The sequence below is a fragment of the Pinus tabuliformis genome, chromosome 7 (assembly GCF_031772625.1).
Source record: "Pinus tabuliformis cultivar Carrire ecotype Pingquan chromosome 7, CPIR1, whole genome shotgun sequence".
In the NCBI taxonomy this organism is placed as follows: Eukaryota; Viridiplantae; Streptophyta; class Pinopsida; order Pinales; family Pinaceae; genus Pinus; species Pinus tabuliformis.
This window is the reverse complement of record NC_142293.1, coordinates 902,363,654-902,382,358: the sequence shown is the minus strand read 5'-3', so window position 1 is coordinate 902,382,358 and position 18,705 is coordinate 902,363,654. Positions and strand designations below refer to the sequence as shown.

At 39.2% G+C, this 18,705-nt stretch overlaps 1 protein-coding gene across 2 annotated transcripts in view; it reads right to left on the bottom strand.

Annotated features, from left to right (window-relative positions):
- LOC149250531 (Tetratricopeptide repeat (TPR)-like superfamily protein) overlaps positions 1-18,705 on the bottom strand; it is a 201,941-nt gene that overhangs the window by 124,342 nt on the left and 58,894 nt on the right. The gene's annotated exons all lie outside the window — the stretch shown is intronic.

Below are 18,705 nucleotides of genomic sequence, written 5' to 3'. Positions count from 1 at the left end.
TCCACCTCCGCTTAAGTCTGCCTCTTGGACCATCTCCGATGCGATTTCCCTTTATAAGGGTTTTTTGCCATTTTTTTGAAGATTTTGCCTCTTTTTCAAAGGATAAAGGGCAACTTCTTTTTGTGATAACTTCTGCATCCGAAGTCCATTTTAGCCCATTCAAGTTGCAGTAGATTCAGAATGAAACGATCTCTGCAATGGGGCTATTTCTAGGAACATCCTTGGACTTTCATTTTCCTTTGTGAGGAACACTTAGAAGTCTATCCAAAATCCATTTTGGATCAGAAAGATTGGTTATGGACTTCATTTATGAGGCTATGGATCAAGCAAAGGAGCAAATAAAGGCAGTATACAAGGATAAAGTGGCTAAGTATGGGCCCATTTGAGCAATCATTGATCAAAGATGGAACAATCAACTCCATCGCCCTATCCATGCAGCTAGGTTTTTTCTAAACCTGAGGTATCATTATAAAGCTCTCGAGGCAGAAGCTTTGACTGGGGAGTTTAGAGATGGATTGATTGACTGCATTGACCACATGGTCCCTAAGGAGAGTGATCAGTTGAAGATACACCGACAAATCACTTGTTTCAGCAGAGCCATAGGTACCTTTGGCAAGAACCTAGCAAGGATTGCAAGGGAAGCAGATGAGCCAGGTAAACAAACAATTTCAATTTTCAAATTCTTATTTTCTTAAATTGTTTATAATTTGAAAGTTGGATATAATTTGTTGAGCTAACTCATTACACAACTATGTTTTTAGCAACACATGGTGGGAGGCATTTGGTAGCCATTGTCCTCAATTGCAGAAGTTTGCAATCCGTATTTCGAGTCAAACTTGCAATGCTACTGGGTGTGAGCGCAATTGGTCAGTATTTGAGAGGATTCACACGAAGAAGAGATACAGTTTGGAACAAAAACGGTTAAATGATCTAGTCTATGTCCAATATAACCTCTGGCTCAGATGCAACCAATTGCTAAGCTAAAGACCTGATACAGATCCCATTGTGTTGGAAGATATTGATCCAACTTCAAATTGGGTAGTGGAGAGTCATCCAACAAGGTTTGATTCTGATGAGGATATTGGTATTGATTTGGATTTACAGACAAAGGCAGTAGTTGAAGTTGTTGTTGAACATAATGTTCAGTTGAATGCAAATCCACTTGTACCAGGCCCAGCCCTTAGTCCTCCAGTTGCAGGCACTTTCTCTACTCAGCCACGACGGAAGTGCATATCTTGTCTATCTCAACATGTAGTTGTTGCGCCTGCTAGTGCCTGTGCTACTACTTCTACAGTTGCAGTTGGAGATGGTGATGAGGAGGAAAAGCCATAGGTTTCCCTGTCTGACTCTAATTCAAAGTCTGAGCCAGATGATGTTTGCTTCTTTAGCAATAGCCAGTAGTACTGGTGACTAGTGATGTTTTACAGTGTACTTTTGTTGTAGAGGCCATTTAGAGCTTCTTTGGTTATGTGTTTTTGTTTTGATCTCTACATCATGTATGTATTGGACAGTGCACTGGGTGCCATTTTGATATAATGGATATATTCATGAGCCTACTTTGATCATATGTTGTCTTCTCTCTATATTCTAATGCTTTGTGTTTGGAAACATGAATGAAAATCTTTAAAATTATATTTTTTTCAAAAAAAAAATATTTAATGTATTTTTTACAATAATCGAGTCACTAAAATCAAACCGATCGAGTCGATACCGAGTCGGAGTTGGAGTCAGTGCCGACCCTCAGCGGGTTCCGAACCCGAGTCAAAGTTTTAAAACATTGCATAGTATATAAAACAAGTAACTAATTGGATATAGACAAAAAAGAATAAAGTTGGAATAACAAATGTTAGATTAGAATATGAAGAGTCATGGCCAATGAAAGGCTAAAGGTCAGGCAATTCCTTTTTGAATGCAATTCCATTCTTCGACAATTCTTCTCTCGGTGTTCGCTGACATGACTCTCTGACTTTATTACCATGCATTCTAATTTTCTGCACTCTCTACAAGGGGCAAGAAAAGAAAATATTTGACATCGGCTACCTGGAAAATGTCAAAGACCTAAGGAAGCAAGAGAAGCAACTCAATGAAGAATGGATCTCATAAATACAACTTGAGAAAAAAAATTATGGGAGACTACACGCATCAGCTTTGGCCCAATACACTTAGCTCGGAGTATGTCCCAGTCATGAAAGAACATCTGTACAAGGAGCTGCAATTCCCAAAGGGAACCAACATTTAATAAGAGGCAATATCTGAGCAAGACAATTTTTAGGTAGTCAAGAATAGGACAGAAGCTAATTCTTGGGAGAATTTGTCGAAAACATACTACATGCTACTAGATGAATGAACAAATCTCAAAGGATTAAAGAACAAGTTTCAAAAGCCAGGTTGGATGAAGGTTAAGGATTATTGGCTGACCAAGGAGATTCTCAACCCCTTGGGAATCCTCATGAACAGGAGGAGAAAACAGAATGGCCAAAAGAGTTTAGAAAATAATTCCCTATAGTCGAGGAGGACAATGGCTCAAATGCATAGGGGTCTAAAAAGGGAACTACACTGTAAAGGACAAATATAGGATTTTTCTCAGGAGAATTGCTAAGGATGCACAAAACAAAATTTAAGATGTGATATGGGATAGTCAGCTTTGACCTAATATCTCCATGTTTTTTTGTTTAATCGTCTAAGGAAGAATAACAACCCAAAAACCTCATAGACAACCAGGATTTAAGGGATTCAGTAGATGTGTATTTGTCAAGACTCAAAAGTATAATGAAGGTCATTGTTACCTCTTTACAACTTGTGATTTCATGCAAGGATTTAGGAACTGCAATTTTAGGCAACTTGACATATGGCCAAAATCTCAGCTCGAGAGGACTATCAAATCAAGAAGTGGCCCAAGTCACCATATAGGTCTAAGAATCTTCAAGGCTTTATGAAACCAACCTAGTCTTTGTATGTTGCAACTTCAAGATGGAAAGAAACAAAAGACTCTTCAGTAATGAAACAACAACTGCAAGCTAAACACGGCTAAGAATAATAGCAAACATAAAAAAAAATGACAGTTATCTTGAGAAATTTGAATGAATATATTGATGCAGTAGATAAGATAAGATAATTTTATTAATGTCCAATGAATGACCACAAAAGTAGGTCAATAGGACTGAAGAATATAACCAGTGTGAATACAATGTGGGAGTGTGAGCACAGATCCTAGAAAATGCCGAAAATAACATAAAGAAAGAAGGATAACATACAAAAAATCAAAAAACTTAGAGTAGTACATCCTCAACATAAAACACATTTATATATAACCATGACAAATGTACGGTGATACAAAATACAATCACTGAATATGTGTATGTACAAGCCTCAAGGCTGGAATTGTTTTATAAAACACTTGCATCTCATATTAGAGAGATTTAACCCTAACAAGAAATAAGGCATAGCATCAATCAAAAGCAATGTCCCCAAACTATACTCAGACATTGACTCGGCAGGGCTAAAAAATTAGAGTTATCTAGAACACATTATAAAATTTGTAAGTTGACTGGGAAATTAGAATTTAAAACAATATTGAAATACACTAAAGTTCACTGGAAAAGTTATTTTTCATTAATGTCCACGTCTTCAATTTCCATGTGATACAAATTTTCACTAATAACTCCTTTCAAAGTACATAGATGATACTACAGTACTACAAAACATTAATTTTCCATGAAACTCTACAACTAAGATGAATTACTGAAAACAGCGCAATTGAAAACTGAAACCTAGTTTACTTTCTCCATGATACAGAGTTTCTTAACAATTCACAAGCAGCGGAATAAAAACACCAGAGATAAAAAAACACATCACCCAAATTGACATGTTTGTTGTTACGAACAAAGTTCTTACACCCATGAGTTAAATACTCCATAACACTTGGAATATGAAGATGTCCATTGAAGGTACAATATATATATATATGAGAGTATGATGGTGAGATTGTTACAAATGAGGGCCCGCTTATATACCTAAGCAAGTGCCCCTTCATGAATGGCCATGTCCTTAGAGACATGCCTCTTCTATACTAATCACTAATTAATAATTATTATGATTTTTATTATTATTTATATTTAGATTATTTTTATACATATTATATTCATAACATTGCCTTCCTCTACAGAAAAGCTTTGCCCTCAAAGTTTATCACTGACAAGGTGTATCATTTGTTTCTTTGTCTTGTAATTTATCCGCATCTTTCAGAATACTTTGATTTGTCATTTTCGTTGTTACAATATGATAAGATCCTTTTAGCGGTAAACAAAATTGTGGAACAAAGAAGGGATCTAACCATCCTAAATCAATCTTCTGCGAAATTTTGCGGCTACTAGATATTTCAGATGAATTTTTATCATAAGACTGAATTTTGGTGACATTGATATTCCTTTAAGGTTTCGAAACAAAGTTTCCAGTAGTAAAAGATCAGTTAGAAGAAACTCAAAAAGTCTTTTAACCACTAAAATAAAATCTAAATGTTGCAAGAAATTGTATGAAAAAGCAAGCCAACCAACGTAGAACAGAAAGAGAATTTGAGGTTGGAGAATGGGTATTTGTTAAGCTTCAACCTTACAAGCAATTATCCCTTAAACAAGAAGGAAAAAACAAATTAGCACCAAAGTTCTATGGACCGTATCAAATTAACAAAAAGATCAACCAAGTAGCATACAACTTGAACCTTCCTGATACAAGCCGCATTCACAACGTTTTCCATGTATCTTGCCTTAAAAAGGCACTAGGAAAACACCAAGCAGCATAGACGACACTTCCAATATTAGATGATGAAGGGAAGATTGTTTTAGAATCAGAAGGAATCATCACCACCAAGGAAAAGAAATTGCAATCACGAGTCATTAAAGAATATCTTATTAAGTGGAAGAACCTACCAGAAGAAGAAGCCTCTTGGGAGAAAGAAGATTTTCGTCAACAACACCCTTCATTACCTATGCTTGAGGACAAAGCATTTTTTCACGAAAGGAAGGCAATGTTGTGTATAAAATTAAATATGTATTCATGTTTAATTTAGGAAGAAAGGGCATGATCAAAAGATCATTCTTCCTCATGTAAAGGCACTAAGGTTGTATTTAAGCTAGGGTCCCCCCATTGTCAAAATCATCATTCTTATTCATTCTAATATATAATATAAATATCTTTATTTTATAAATTGTTGCTTCATTTGTTTACAAAGGAATCTACCTCTGAGAAAGCATTTTGCTTCTTCTCACAAATATTAGCCAATAGAATGATCTCGATGTGCCTTGATCACTGCTTGATCTCGGCCCTCTAGCCCGCAATTGTTCCTATGTTGAATACCTTGACTTACCCTACAATCCATGATGTCTGCTCCTTGATCTTTGTGCACTTGCGCCTCCTATTTCTTTGCACACTAGGTCCCTATTTCCTAGCGCACAAGAGGTGTTGGTTTTCCACGATCCTGGTGTTTGGGATAGAATCTTAAATCACTGACACTACCAAACCAAGAATCACAATGAAGCTACTTTGCACAGCGAAATATAAACGGCAGTAAATCTACTAGTGCATAGAATATACACAAATTATGTACAATGACCCAACTTCGTTATATTAATCCAACCGATATAATACAACAGTCTAGGGCTCTCGTACCAGAGATAATGGCCCTCAAATATACACTAGTACAAGAATACAAAACTGGGGATTGGTGTCAATCCATCAACAACCAATCTACCCTCAACAAGATACTCTGACCATCTGGCTATAGGGCATTCTCTCAGCTCCTCTCGGTCATACCCTGTACCTGCCCGGCCTGTCTGCTCCAAATCTACAACACTGCATCTATCAACGATCCAAGTCCATATGACCACTGAACCTCGGTTGTCCAATCTGCTCACTAGTTGTGCCTTAGTCCATTAAGGGCACAACAAGTCAAGACTCCTATCGAGTTGTTCTCAACTCCGTTTGTGAACAATTCTCATCTGCCCACTGCTACTCCTCAGCTACTTGGAGACTTCTACCCACTGCTACTCCTCAGTTACTTGGAGACTTCTACCCACTGCTACTCCTCAGGTACTCAAGGACTTTTGCCCACTATAGTCTTCCTACATTGCTTCAATGAAGACTAACATAGGGCACAAAGGGCTGCCACCTATCACTGCAAGATGCCCATCTCTCACAATGAACACGAGCTAGGAGGATTGCCCATCTTCTGCTATAAATGTCCTTCTCCACACACAAGTCTAGGGTGGTCACAACTGCTCCTGGCTTATCAGACCCCTGAGCTCTTCTTTTGCCACTCTAGCAACCACCTAAGTCCATGAAGATGGTGCAAACCAGGCTCCAACTTGGGCACTATCACGTTGTCCTCCAACAAACCATAAATGCCCAACCGACTGTCCACACTTGGTCCACTCTCACGCTGCTCTCCAACAGACCACGAGTGACCAATCCTTGTTGTAGCATCTGCTCCTGGTTAGGGCATCCAACCACTATAGAAACCCTTCCTCTTGGCTGCTAATAGACTTCTCCAAATTGTCCTCTTCTAGGACCTCATCCATCTAGCATCCAACCATCAAAAGGGTGACATCTACAACTCATTGTTGCATGCACAGCTTTTGCATCACCCTAGCAAAGTCTGCTACACGCTCATCCCGCACTCGCGCTGCCTACACTCGCTCTGCCTGCACTCGCGCTTCTTGCACTCATGTTGCTCGCACTTGCGCTGCCTACACTTACGTTACCCGCACTCGAGTTGCCTGCACGCATGTTGCCTTTCTTGATGTGTAGACTATGAAAGATGATCCTTGGATGTGTTAAATGACTCTCCTCCACCTTATATTTATAGACAATACAAAGGCTCCATCAAATCACATGTGTGGGCTTGACAACTTGTCACAAGGTCTCTAAACGCCTAGCCAACCTTCACCAAACCCACTCATTAACTTCAAAAATTAATATCTCCAGATAAACAACTCTAAATTTGATGATTTTCATTGCGTTGGATTCGTCTCAACATCCTTTATCATCTCCATCCATCACATGTCCAATAACCCTCATGGATTCACACCTACATGCTCGGTGAAAATCCCACAGACTTGTGTTTCACAACTACAAGCCATATTTGTGTGCCAACTCCTCCACAACCCTCAAGCCTAGGGGATGGAGTACCTCCCAAGCTACAAATATCAACACTCCCTCTTAATGAGGGACGTACTTCCAACACTAGGAAGTCTCCATAATCATCATCACTGATGACACTAGCCAATCTGGCGTCCATCACTGCAACGTACTCTGTAGAATGAACCCTACAATCTCAATAGTTCCTTTGCCTCATCCCATTTGAACCTGAAGATCCCAAACCTCCATAAGGTTGCTCCCTCTAAGGCTAGACACCCTCTGAGCCTACGCGATCTCCACTTGCTCAGTCCTACAAGCACTCATCCTCCTGGATCAGATACCACTCGTGCAAATCCCTCCAATCTTGGATATGCAACATCACGATATGAAGACTCTAGCCTACAAATCTGTAGTCCATCACATGCAGCAATCTTGATCATCCTGATCTCATCCATCCCAAAGCAATCCTCGAGATGTCCCAATGATCCATGGCAAATCATAGAAAGTCCATGATCAGCAATCTTCCCTACAACAAACTGTTGTTCACCAGGCTCTCCACCAATCCACCAGAACTCCCAACCAATCTCATTGCCAAGCCAGTCAAGACCATATTTCCATGTCTTCAGCTGAACCCTCTACTCCATGATCTAAACACCCACAACTCCCTTTGAGCTGCTTCGTTGTGCACACTCTGATTCACTGTCCCTCAAAGTAGCTCGAACATGCTCTGATACCATGTTGGTTTTGCACAATCCTGGTGTCTAGGATAGAATCTTAAATCATTGAGGTTACCAAACCAAGAATCACAACGAAGTTACTTTGCACAACAAAATATAAACAACAGTAAATCTCCTAGTGCACAAAATATACACAACTTTTTACACAAATTATGTACAATAACCCAACTTCGTTATATTAATCCAACTGATATTATACAACAGTATAGGGCTCTCGTACTAGGGATAATGGCCCTCAAATATCCACTAGTACAAGAATACAAAACTGAGGCTTGGTGTCAGTCCATCGACAACCAATCTACCCTCAACAAGATACTTTGACCATCTGGTTGTAGCGCACTCTCTCATCTGCTCTCGGTCATACCTTGTACCTGCCTAATCCGTCAGCTCCCGATCTGCAGCACTGCCTCTATCAACAATCCAATTCCATCTGGCCACTGAACCTCGGTTGTCCAATCTACTCACTAGTTGTGCCTTAGTCCATCAAGGGCACAACACATCGAGACTCCTGTCGAGTTGTTCTCAACACCATTTGTGAACAACTCTCATCTACCCACTGCTACTCCTCAGCCACTCAGGGACTTCTGCCCACAATATTCTTCCTGCGCTACTCCAATGAAGACTAACATAGGGCAAGGAGCACTACCACCTATCACTGGCTAGGAGGATTGCCCATCTCTCACAATGAACACTGGCTAGGAGGACTGCCCATCTCTCACAATGAACACTGGCTAGGAGGACTGCCCATCTTCTGTTATAGATGTCCTTCTCCACACATATGTTTAGGACTGCTCACAACTGCTCATGGTTGATTAGACCCCTGGCAAAGTCTGCTACACGCTCAGCCCACACTCGCATTGTCTGCACTCACTCTGCCCGCACTCGTGCTACCAGCACTCGTGCTGCCAACGAGAGATTCATTGGGGGAGCAATACCATACCACATGTATTCATATTAGGGGATATATATTATGGAAAAAATGGCATAATATATTGAGCATATAATAGTGGGTAAAGGGTTTTTCTATTGGAAGGTATAAAAAAATGGAGCTCAAAGTTAATGAAAAAATATAAAGGGATGTAAAAATGGTAATGAAAAAATGGATACCTACAATATCTAGTGAAAGTAGGGGTTTTTTTAAATTGGGAAGGTGTATTGGGTTCATATTGGTAGGGGGTTAAAATAATGCGATTTTTAGAGATATTTTCCAATATGTAATCAAATTAAGGGTATTGTTTAGTGTACCACAAATGCAAGAGATATGTCAAAGGTTCATTAAGTGAAGCACCAGTGGTGTTGCTCGCACTCGCACTGCCCACACTCGAGTTGTCCGCACTCAAGCTGCCTTTCCTGATGTGTAGACTATGAAAGATGTTTCTTGGATGTGTTAAATGACTCTCCTCCAAGGGCTCCATAAAATCACATGTGTGGGCTTGACAACTTGTCACAAGGTCTCTAAACGCCTAGCCAACCTTGACCAAACCCACACATTAACTACAAAAATTAATATCTAAAGATATACAACTCTAAATTTGATGATTTTCATTGTGTTGGATTCATCTCAACGTCCTCTATCATCTCCATCCATCACATGTCCACATACCGTCCCAAATTCACAACTACATGCTCAGGTGCAAAGCCCACAAGCTTGGGTTTCATGCACACAAACCACACTTGTGTGCCATGTTGAGAAATCTATAGGGAAATGGTTAGAGTGAATTCTCTTTCTTTGATAACCGCTTGTGATGTCTTTTTACTTATCTTACTTATTAGCTTCTCTTATTATTATTATGTTTTTGTATCATCAAACAGCTACCAAAACAGGGAGAACAAGAACACAGAATATAGGTAGCAAGCCAGTGCCAAAACCTCTCCACTTGAGAGGAAAACCCGCAAATCTCTTCTCTTCCGTATAGATCCTTCAATTGACTAATTCCAAGACCTTTAGACCAAGACAAATACCCTCCAAAACCAAGTCCAACCTTTCGGGATGATGTGCTTTCCTTTTCTAAGTCAAACCCAGTGAAATCTCTTCCAGCAACACAATTTCGATCTCCAGTTGCAAAATTTCGGCCTCCATTGTAGACCTGAAATTTTTGGCCCTCCAACAATTGTTGCTGCCACATGTGTGAGCTTCTTTTAGCCTCCCAGGACTTCCTTAGACCTTCGCTTGGCCTTCTCTAACTTTTGGAGCTTGAGAATGGTTTCTTCTAACCTTCGCTCGACCTTCTTGCCTTCTCTCCTTCAACATCGAACTTGTAGAGGAAAACCCTAGATCTGTTGCAGAAACCCTAGTCTTCCTTCGCATGTGTGAGAGAGAAATATCCCAAACCAAAGTCTTATTTGTCCTCTTCCTTCTTCGCTACCTTCTTCTTCCTCCTCCTTCGCTAGAATGAGTGAGTGATGAATGTGCTTCAAGGAGGTCAAGTTTCCTCCTTTATATAGGCTCTTCAAGGTGGGCATGGCTCCTCATTTTAGGTCAACTTGGCAGTTGTCAGACCAACTTGGCCTTGAAGGGTATTTTGACACTTTTAATGACAAAAATAATTTTCTGTACAAGTTACAATGTGCCCGAAGGGGTCTTCAACTTATGACAATGACTCTTTTGACTTCTTGACCTAGGACAAACCCTAGAAGCACTCAATGGGTGCTTGACCTATAAAATAAAAGACCTTGAGCATGAAACCCATGCTCCAAAAATAATAATAATAATTTTCTTTCATTTTACAATTTACAAGAATCATAACTACATTTCACATTTATGAAGACCGAACCGAGTTACACATTTTTCAACATGCCAACTCCTCCACAACCCTCAAGCTTAGGGTTTGGAGTACCTCCCAAGCTACAAATATCAACAAGAGCCTCCTAAATCCTAGTGCATATAAACTCCTATTTTATAAGGGAAATCCCTATTTCACAGCGCACTTGTGATCACCTATTTATTAGGACACAAGCTCTCAATTTTGTGCTCTCCATAATCAAAGATGATCTCACAAACTTGTGAATTCCTGTGCCTTCGTCCTCCTCTTTGTAGACCCAATTTGAGCATGCAAGTAAGGCCCAGTGCAATTTTAAAAGTCGAGTTCTGATAACAAGCTAACTGAGAGTGATACTCTTTCTCTCTCCAATCAACACTTGGAGTCTTAACTCATTCTTACTTCAATCAAGATTGAAGGCTAACTCACTCTAACTAAACTTGTAACTGCCACCTCGTTCTATAGTCAAACTGATGAAGAGTCCACTTAACTGAAGCTCTAACTCTACCCATGCTATCTTGATGATCATTCCAGTAAATTGGAAATAAACTCATCCTAGGTGAAGTCTAACTCATGAGCTCGCGCTCATGCTGGAGAAAGACAAATCAATGTCTTCATTATCTAAGGCACAAGCCAAAAGACCTTTACTTGCTACATTTTCAACACAAACACCATGGACTCTAGATAAAGGACAAGTACACTAGTTGTCTATTATGAATAAAATCAAAAAAAAACAAGAAAAATGATTGCTTCTTTATGTTTTTCAATGCTTCTTATAGGTATAGATGATCAAGGTCGACTTGTAAGAGAAACTAGTCAACTCAATTTGACTTATGAGTTGAACTCACTATGTCAATTTGACTCACGCTTAACATGGAAAACAAAATTGCTAGTATGACTCAGTGCCAAGTTAGACTCAAAAGACATGAATCAACTCGATTTCCTCCAAGAGTTGAATCTAGCTTAAGAGGCAACCTGGACTCAAAAGAATCTAGTAACTATGATCGAAAGCATAAGAGTTCGCAAAAAACTTGGCTAGGACAACGTTTAAGAGTTTGACTCAGACCCAACAAAAACTCAAAACGAACACACACGCACATAGAGGTGTGTGTGTGTGTGTTGTCATACAATTTTGGAGACTAAGTCTAAGAGTTTGGCTCAGACCCAACAAAAACTCAAAACGAACACACACAAACATAGAGGTGTGTATGTGTGTGTATTGTCATGCAATTTGGGAATAACACAAACTGAGGAAGAACTTGATTGTCTTGCAAGTCAAACTCCCCAAGAACTGTGACTCATCACTGAATTAACTCGGCCCATTTTATGGGTCGAGCCAAGTCTGACTTATAAGTCTGGGCCAAACCCTGTGGGAAATACTGAGGGGGGGATGAATCAGTATTTATTTTCAATTGTTATTATTACCAATTTAGATTCTTCATAATTTAATCAAGGAAATGATTTTATTAAATATAGAAAAGGATTGAATACAATAACTGATGAATCTTGCTAAGCACCAACTTGGACTTTGATGAGGCTCTGACCTCTAGGGCTTCGATCTTATCTTATCAAGGCACCAACCTTGAGTTTAGGAGCACCAACTCCAAGGACACAAATCCTATGTTTGCCAAGCACCAATTTGGACTTTCCAAGGCACCAACCCTGTCAATTCTGAGGCACCAACCCCAAGGACTCCAACCCTATAGCTTTACTTTGTCAAGGTATGTTTGGTTGTATTTCACTGCTCCAAAGTCTTCTTCACTAAGCCCTGTCTATGTAGTCTTTGCAACAAGTCACAGTCTACACTTCTACAGATTCATTACAGGTTCCAGCCTTTCAATGATTAACCTAGTCAAAAAAATATTTTCCCGCTCCATCTTCTACTTCCTTCTTTTCCCGCTCGATCTTCAGCTTTCTTCTTTTCCGCTCGATCTTTGCCTTCCTTTCCTCTATCCCTTCAAGTTCACGAGTTGTGAACTATCTCTTCTTATATGTGATAGATGCCCGATTCACCCTCTTGAAGAGAAGCATTTTAACTTGTATTTATATGAGTCTCGCCAATAACCAAAAGACACGTTCATTGGGAGGAGAGGTCGACTTATGAGGTCACATATTAAAAAAATATATCGGAGGGGCATTTTTGTTAATATTCATCCAATTATATCATAGACTTGTTTATTTACGAAAATCACATAGGAGAGGCTATACCCACATGGAGGTCCCACATGCCACGTCATTCCTTTAATCCCGCAATCGCAACTTTCATGAAAATCAGAGGTTTTACAAGTCATCCTTTGAAACTTGCGATTCAACGGATGTGATATTACATTAAGTTATGTTATATTGGTGCAGTCGGGTCCGCAATAATATCGCAATCGCAGTTTTTTAATGTGACATCGCTTTATAACTTGCGATATGAAAGTTCATACGGCGGATGAGATATTGTATTAAGACATGTTATAATGGGCAATCGGGTCCGCAGTACATATCACAATCGAAGGTTTTATCGTGACATTCCTTTAAGACTTGCAATATGAAAATTCTAATATGCAGATGCGATATTACATTAGGGTTGTTAACATAAACTGGTTGGGTCCGCATATTACATCGCAATTGGAGTTTTAATGTGACAAGTCTTCATAACTTGCGATGAAAAGGTTCTGATACGACGGATGTGATATTAGTTAGGGCGTGTTGTAATGGGACCATCAGGTCTACAATGCTCCTCCGATATCGTTGTTTTCCTCCTTTCGACTCTTACTCTTGGCTTGGCTTTCCTGTGGCTTCTCGTTCTTGTGATTTCCGATGGCTACTCTTTGATGACTTTCAATAGCTCTTCTTTTGACTTCCGATAGCTCGTCTTTCGTGGCTCTTGTTCTTGACTTCCAATGACTTCCCTGATGGCTTTCCTCCTTGGCTTCTTGCTCCTGTTACTTCACGGATCTGCTTATCCTTGGCTTCACATCATCATTTAGTATCCCAAAATATTGCCATATTGACATCAATGACAATCCGGATCAACAATTTCCCCCTTTGTCATTGATGGCAATATTCTTCTTCTCTCCCCCTTTGACATCAATGGCAAAGGAGTGCACAAGGACTCCCCCTGTCGAACTGCTCCCCCTATCATGCGGCATCTTAAGAATCGGTTTAGTGTGATGCTAGAGCAATAACCCCCATCTTTTGACGAAGATGTTCAAATGCTTCTCGAGGAAGAGGTTTGGTGAAAATATCTGCAATCTGTTCCTTAGTATTGATATATTCCAACTTGATGTTTTGTTCAGCCACCTGTTCATGGAGAAAATGATACTTGATTGGTATATGTTTGGTCTTTGAGTGCATCACTGGATTTTTACTGAGACTGATAGCACTTGTGTTGTCACAATAGATGGTGATTGGTTGTTTAGTTTCTATGTTGACATCCTTCAAAGCTTCCTTCATCCATAGTATTTGTGTACAACAGTCAGCTGCAGCTATATATTCAGCTTCAGCTGTAGAGAGAGATATAGATGATTGTTTTTTGTTGAGCCAAGATACCAGGCAATCTCCCATAAAAAATGCATTTCCACTGGTACTTTTACGATCATCCATGCTTCCAGCCCAATCAGCATCGATATAAGCTGTCACTGTAAGATTTGTGCTTTTGGGATACCAAAGACCAAAGTTAGGAGTTCCTTTCAAGTATCTAAGAATTCTTTTCACAGCCAACAAATGGGATTGCTTAGGAGCTGATTGAAATCTTCCCACCATTCCTACTACTTGCATAATGTCGGTGTTGTAGTAGTTAAGTATAAGAGAGCTCCAATTATTGACCTATAAAGAGTTGCATCTACTGGGGGGATTCATCATCTTTGCTTAATTTGCAGTTTGTGGTCATCGGTGTGCTCATAGGTGCACATTCTTCCATTCCATATCTTTTAAGCATGTCTTTAAGATATTTTGTTTGAGAAATGAACATACTTGTTGTGGTTTGTGATACTTGTAGTCCAAGGAAGTAGGATAGCTCACCAATCATAGACATTTTGAATTCTTTTGACATATTTTGAGCAAACTCATGGCTCATTTCATCATTATTGCTAGCAAAAATCAGATCATCAACATATACAAGAGTGACTAGTAATTTATCCTTATCCATCTTCATGTAGAGATTACTTCCTTCCACCCCCTTTTTGAAGTTTTGTTGTTGTAGATAGTGATCCAATCTTGCGTACCACGCTCTAGGAGCTTGTTTCAACCCATATAATGCCTTTTTCAACTTACATACAAAGTCTTTTCCTTCTGCTAGATCAAAACCTTCTGGTTGCTCCATGTAGACTTCTTCCTTGAGTTCCCCATTCAGAAATGTTGATTTTACGTCCATTTGATAGAATTTGAATCCTTTTGAGCAAGCAAATGCCAAGATGTTAATTTTAGGTATGTTCTATGCTGAGGAGCAAATTTACTTCAATTTTCCATATTAGCTCAATATCAATTCCAGATTAGCAATCACATTTTGCATGATAGTAAAATGCAGATAGAACATAAACATAAATCGTAGAAAACAAGCCAAGACAAGAGGACACAAGATGTGGCGCCATCCAGGGACAAGCCCCAATGTGGGGAAACCCTTGATCAATTCTTCTTATGTTCTTCAATAGTTCAGCAGAGAGAGAGAGAGTACATATACATCAGAAATCAACATTTTGACTTGACAAAATAAGAGCAGAAATCTTCACTAAGAAGATAACACATGAGTTAGTTGATCTGAACACAGGTGATTCCATCACCATGCTGCACCATGTTGCACCATTCATGATCACTATGTTGCACCCAACAATGTGCTGCATTAACCATGTTGCATCCGACAATGTGCTACATTCATTGTCACCATGCTGCACCCAACAGTGAGTGCATTCATTGTCCATGCTACATCCATCCAAGCTTCACCCAACAATGAGTTGTTCTCATTACTGTATTGCTACCATCATTGAGCTGCACTTTGTTGTACCCTTCATTGCATTATGCTGCACCCACCATACACTCAATGCATACTGCAATACATCATGCCGCTGCTATACATCCATGCCCATCATCATGTTGCCTCCATTGTGTTGCACCATACTGCACCATGTTGCTCCATGCACCTTACTGTCACTGTGCTGCACTATAAGACTGCTTATGAACACAGCTCCTAAAAAGGTCTCCACTGTTGGCTATGGCCTGTGGCCTAGCCCAGCAGTGAACTGCAACTAGGTCTCTCCATACAATGATGCTTCCCATACAAAGGAGCAATGTGAGTTGATGTCATATCTAAAGAAAACCAAAGCATCTTGATGCCAACCATATTATAGAGAAACAAAGTGTATCAATCAAGAGAAACAAAGAATACATATTGTGGATCGTGATACATCAAGCTGTCTGCCACGTCTACTATATCATGTCACTGGGGAGACTACCCTGTCATGGATACTATGTTTTCCATGTCATATAATATATATATTGTCTGCCATACCAAAATCCTGTCAGCCATACCATGTATATACATGTTGTTCATTGTCTGCCATGTCAAAGCACTGTCTTCCATATCATGTATATACATGTTGTTTGCCATACCATGACACTGTCTGCCATGTCAAAGAAACATTGTTTGCCATATGTTGTTTGCCATACCATGCCATACACAGTGTGATGATAATATATAATGCAAACAGAGTGCAATGCGAGTTTATACAATGAGTGCGATGTTAATTACAAATCACAGAGTATACCATACATATTGAAATGCCATACATGTATTACAGTGTGTTGTAATTACATACGTTCTATGGAAATTTGATGCTAGCGTGACTGTGCTTTTCAGCGAGTCACCAGTTATTCCATATGCGGGCCAGAGATTATGACATACACGGATATACCTTATGCGAAAAGGGATTGCGGTCATACCATATGTGAGACAGTCCTGTAACAGAGATGCGAGAGCATTCGATACAGAGTTATGAAGCCACCTGCGAACTTCTATATTCCACGAACTAGTAGATATGCAAACCAATCAACGAAACATTAGACCTGCATTTAGGTCACTCCCTTGTTGTGTTATGAAACCTTCCTCACTGACTATGTTAGCCTTTGTGATTGCGATTTAGGGCAGCGTATGGATCTATTCAAACAATGTCCAGGGCTAGGGCAAAACCTTTAGGACAGTGTATCCCTTTTGATCTCTCCTACCACCAAAACCCAAAGACAAGTGGAGAGAGATCACAAGAGATGATTGTTCGAATGACTTGAAGGCCACCTCTATTTATAATAAAACGTTGAGGATATGTGGGGACAATTTGGTTGTTGGCCGACCTTGACGAATTGTCCCATAACACAAATAAATTCATATCTCCATGAATACATGTAGGAATCGAATGATCTTTAGATCAATCCTACACCTCTCGACGAAAGGAATCCAAGAAAAATATCAGCTACCATAAATAAGAAGACCTACATGGAGTTTGGCCCTAGTTGCCAATTTTAACACAAGAACATTCGTATAGTTTCCGTACGAGCTACCGGTGCAAAGATTTCTTCAAAGTCGATTCCTTCAATTTGTGAATAACCCTTACAGACAAGCCTTGCCTTATTTTTGATGATTTGTCCATCTTCATTCTTTTTTTTTTGAAAACCCACTTAGTTCCAATTATATTTTTATCCTTTGGACGAGGTACCAGCTCCCATGTCTCATTTTTCTCAATTTGAGACATTTCTTCTTCCATGGCTTCCACCCAATGAGGATCCTTACTTGCTTGAGTAAAAGTTTCTGGTTCTATCATAGATAGGAGAGCAACATCATTTTTCTTTGGTGTACTTGTCATCCTTCTTCGGGTTTGTATCCCTTCATCTACATTGCCAATAATCTGCTCTTCTGGGTGATGTTTTTGGAGGAATTTCACTTTTGAAGGAGTTTGAGATGGTTCTTTTTCCTTTTGTTTTTCTTGATCTTTTTCCTCTTTTTCAGGTTCTTCTTCGCTTTCTTCAATGAAGGGGTCAACTTCATGATCTTCAATTTTCTTTTCTGGAAGGGCTTCATCAATCTTCACATCAATACTTTCCACTATTTTCCGTAGTTGATTATTGTAGCACTTGTAAGCTTTGCTTCTAGTAGAATATCCAAGAAATATTCCTTCGTCAACCCAAGAATCAAATTTTCCTGGTGAGTCATCATTGATCTTTATGAAGCATTTGCTTCCAAAAATCTTGAAGTATTTTACTGAAGCGAGTCTTCCTTTCCATAATTCATAAGGAGTCTTCTTATTATTTGGTCTTAGTTGAGTTTGATTCAAGGTATAAATAGCTATCCCAACTGCTTCCCTCCAAAATTTTGGCTGCAAGTCGGCTGCTAGTAACATAGTTCTTTCCATTTTTTGAACAGTTCAGTTTCTCCTTTCAACTACCCCATTTTGCTTAGGTGTTCTAGCAGCAGAGAGTTCTCTTTCCATGTACATTACAGAATTCATCAAATTCTTTTGATGTGAATTGTCCCCCTCTATCCATTCTAAGACATTTAATTTTAGAGTCCTTTTCATTTTCTACAAGATTTTTAAGATTCTTAAAACATTCAAATGCTTCAGTTTTATATTTTATGAAATATACCCATATCATTCTAGTATATTCATCAACAAATAAAGCAAAGTACCTTTCTCCTTGTAGTGCTGGAGTTCTGGTTGGCCCACATAAATCTGCATGAATGATCTCCAAAGGTTTTGATGTTGAGAACTCCTTAGTCTTGTGGTTGGTTCTAACATGGTTCTTTCCATTTCTTGAACAGTTCAGTCTCTCCTTTCAACTACCCCATTTTGCTTAGGTGTTCTAGCAGCAGAGAGTTCTCTTTCGATTCCATGTACTTTACAGAATTCATCAAATTCTTTTGATGTGAATTGTCCCCCTCTATCCATTCTAAGACATTTAATTTTAGAGTCCTTTTCATTTTCTACAAGATCTTTAAGATTCTTAAAACATTCAAATGCTTCAGATTTATATTTTATGAAATATACCCACATCATTCTAGTATATTCATCAACAAATAAAGCAAAGTACCTTTCTCCTTGGAGTGCTGG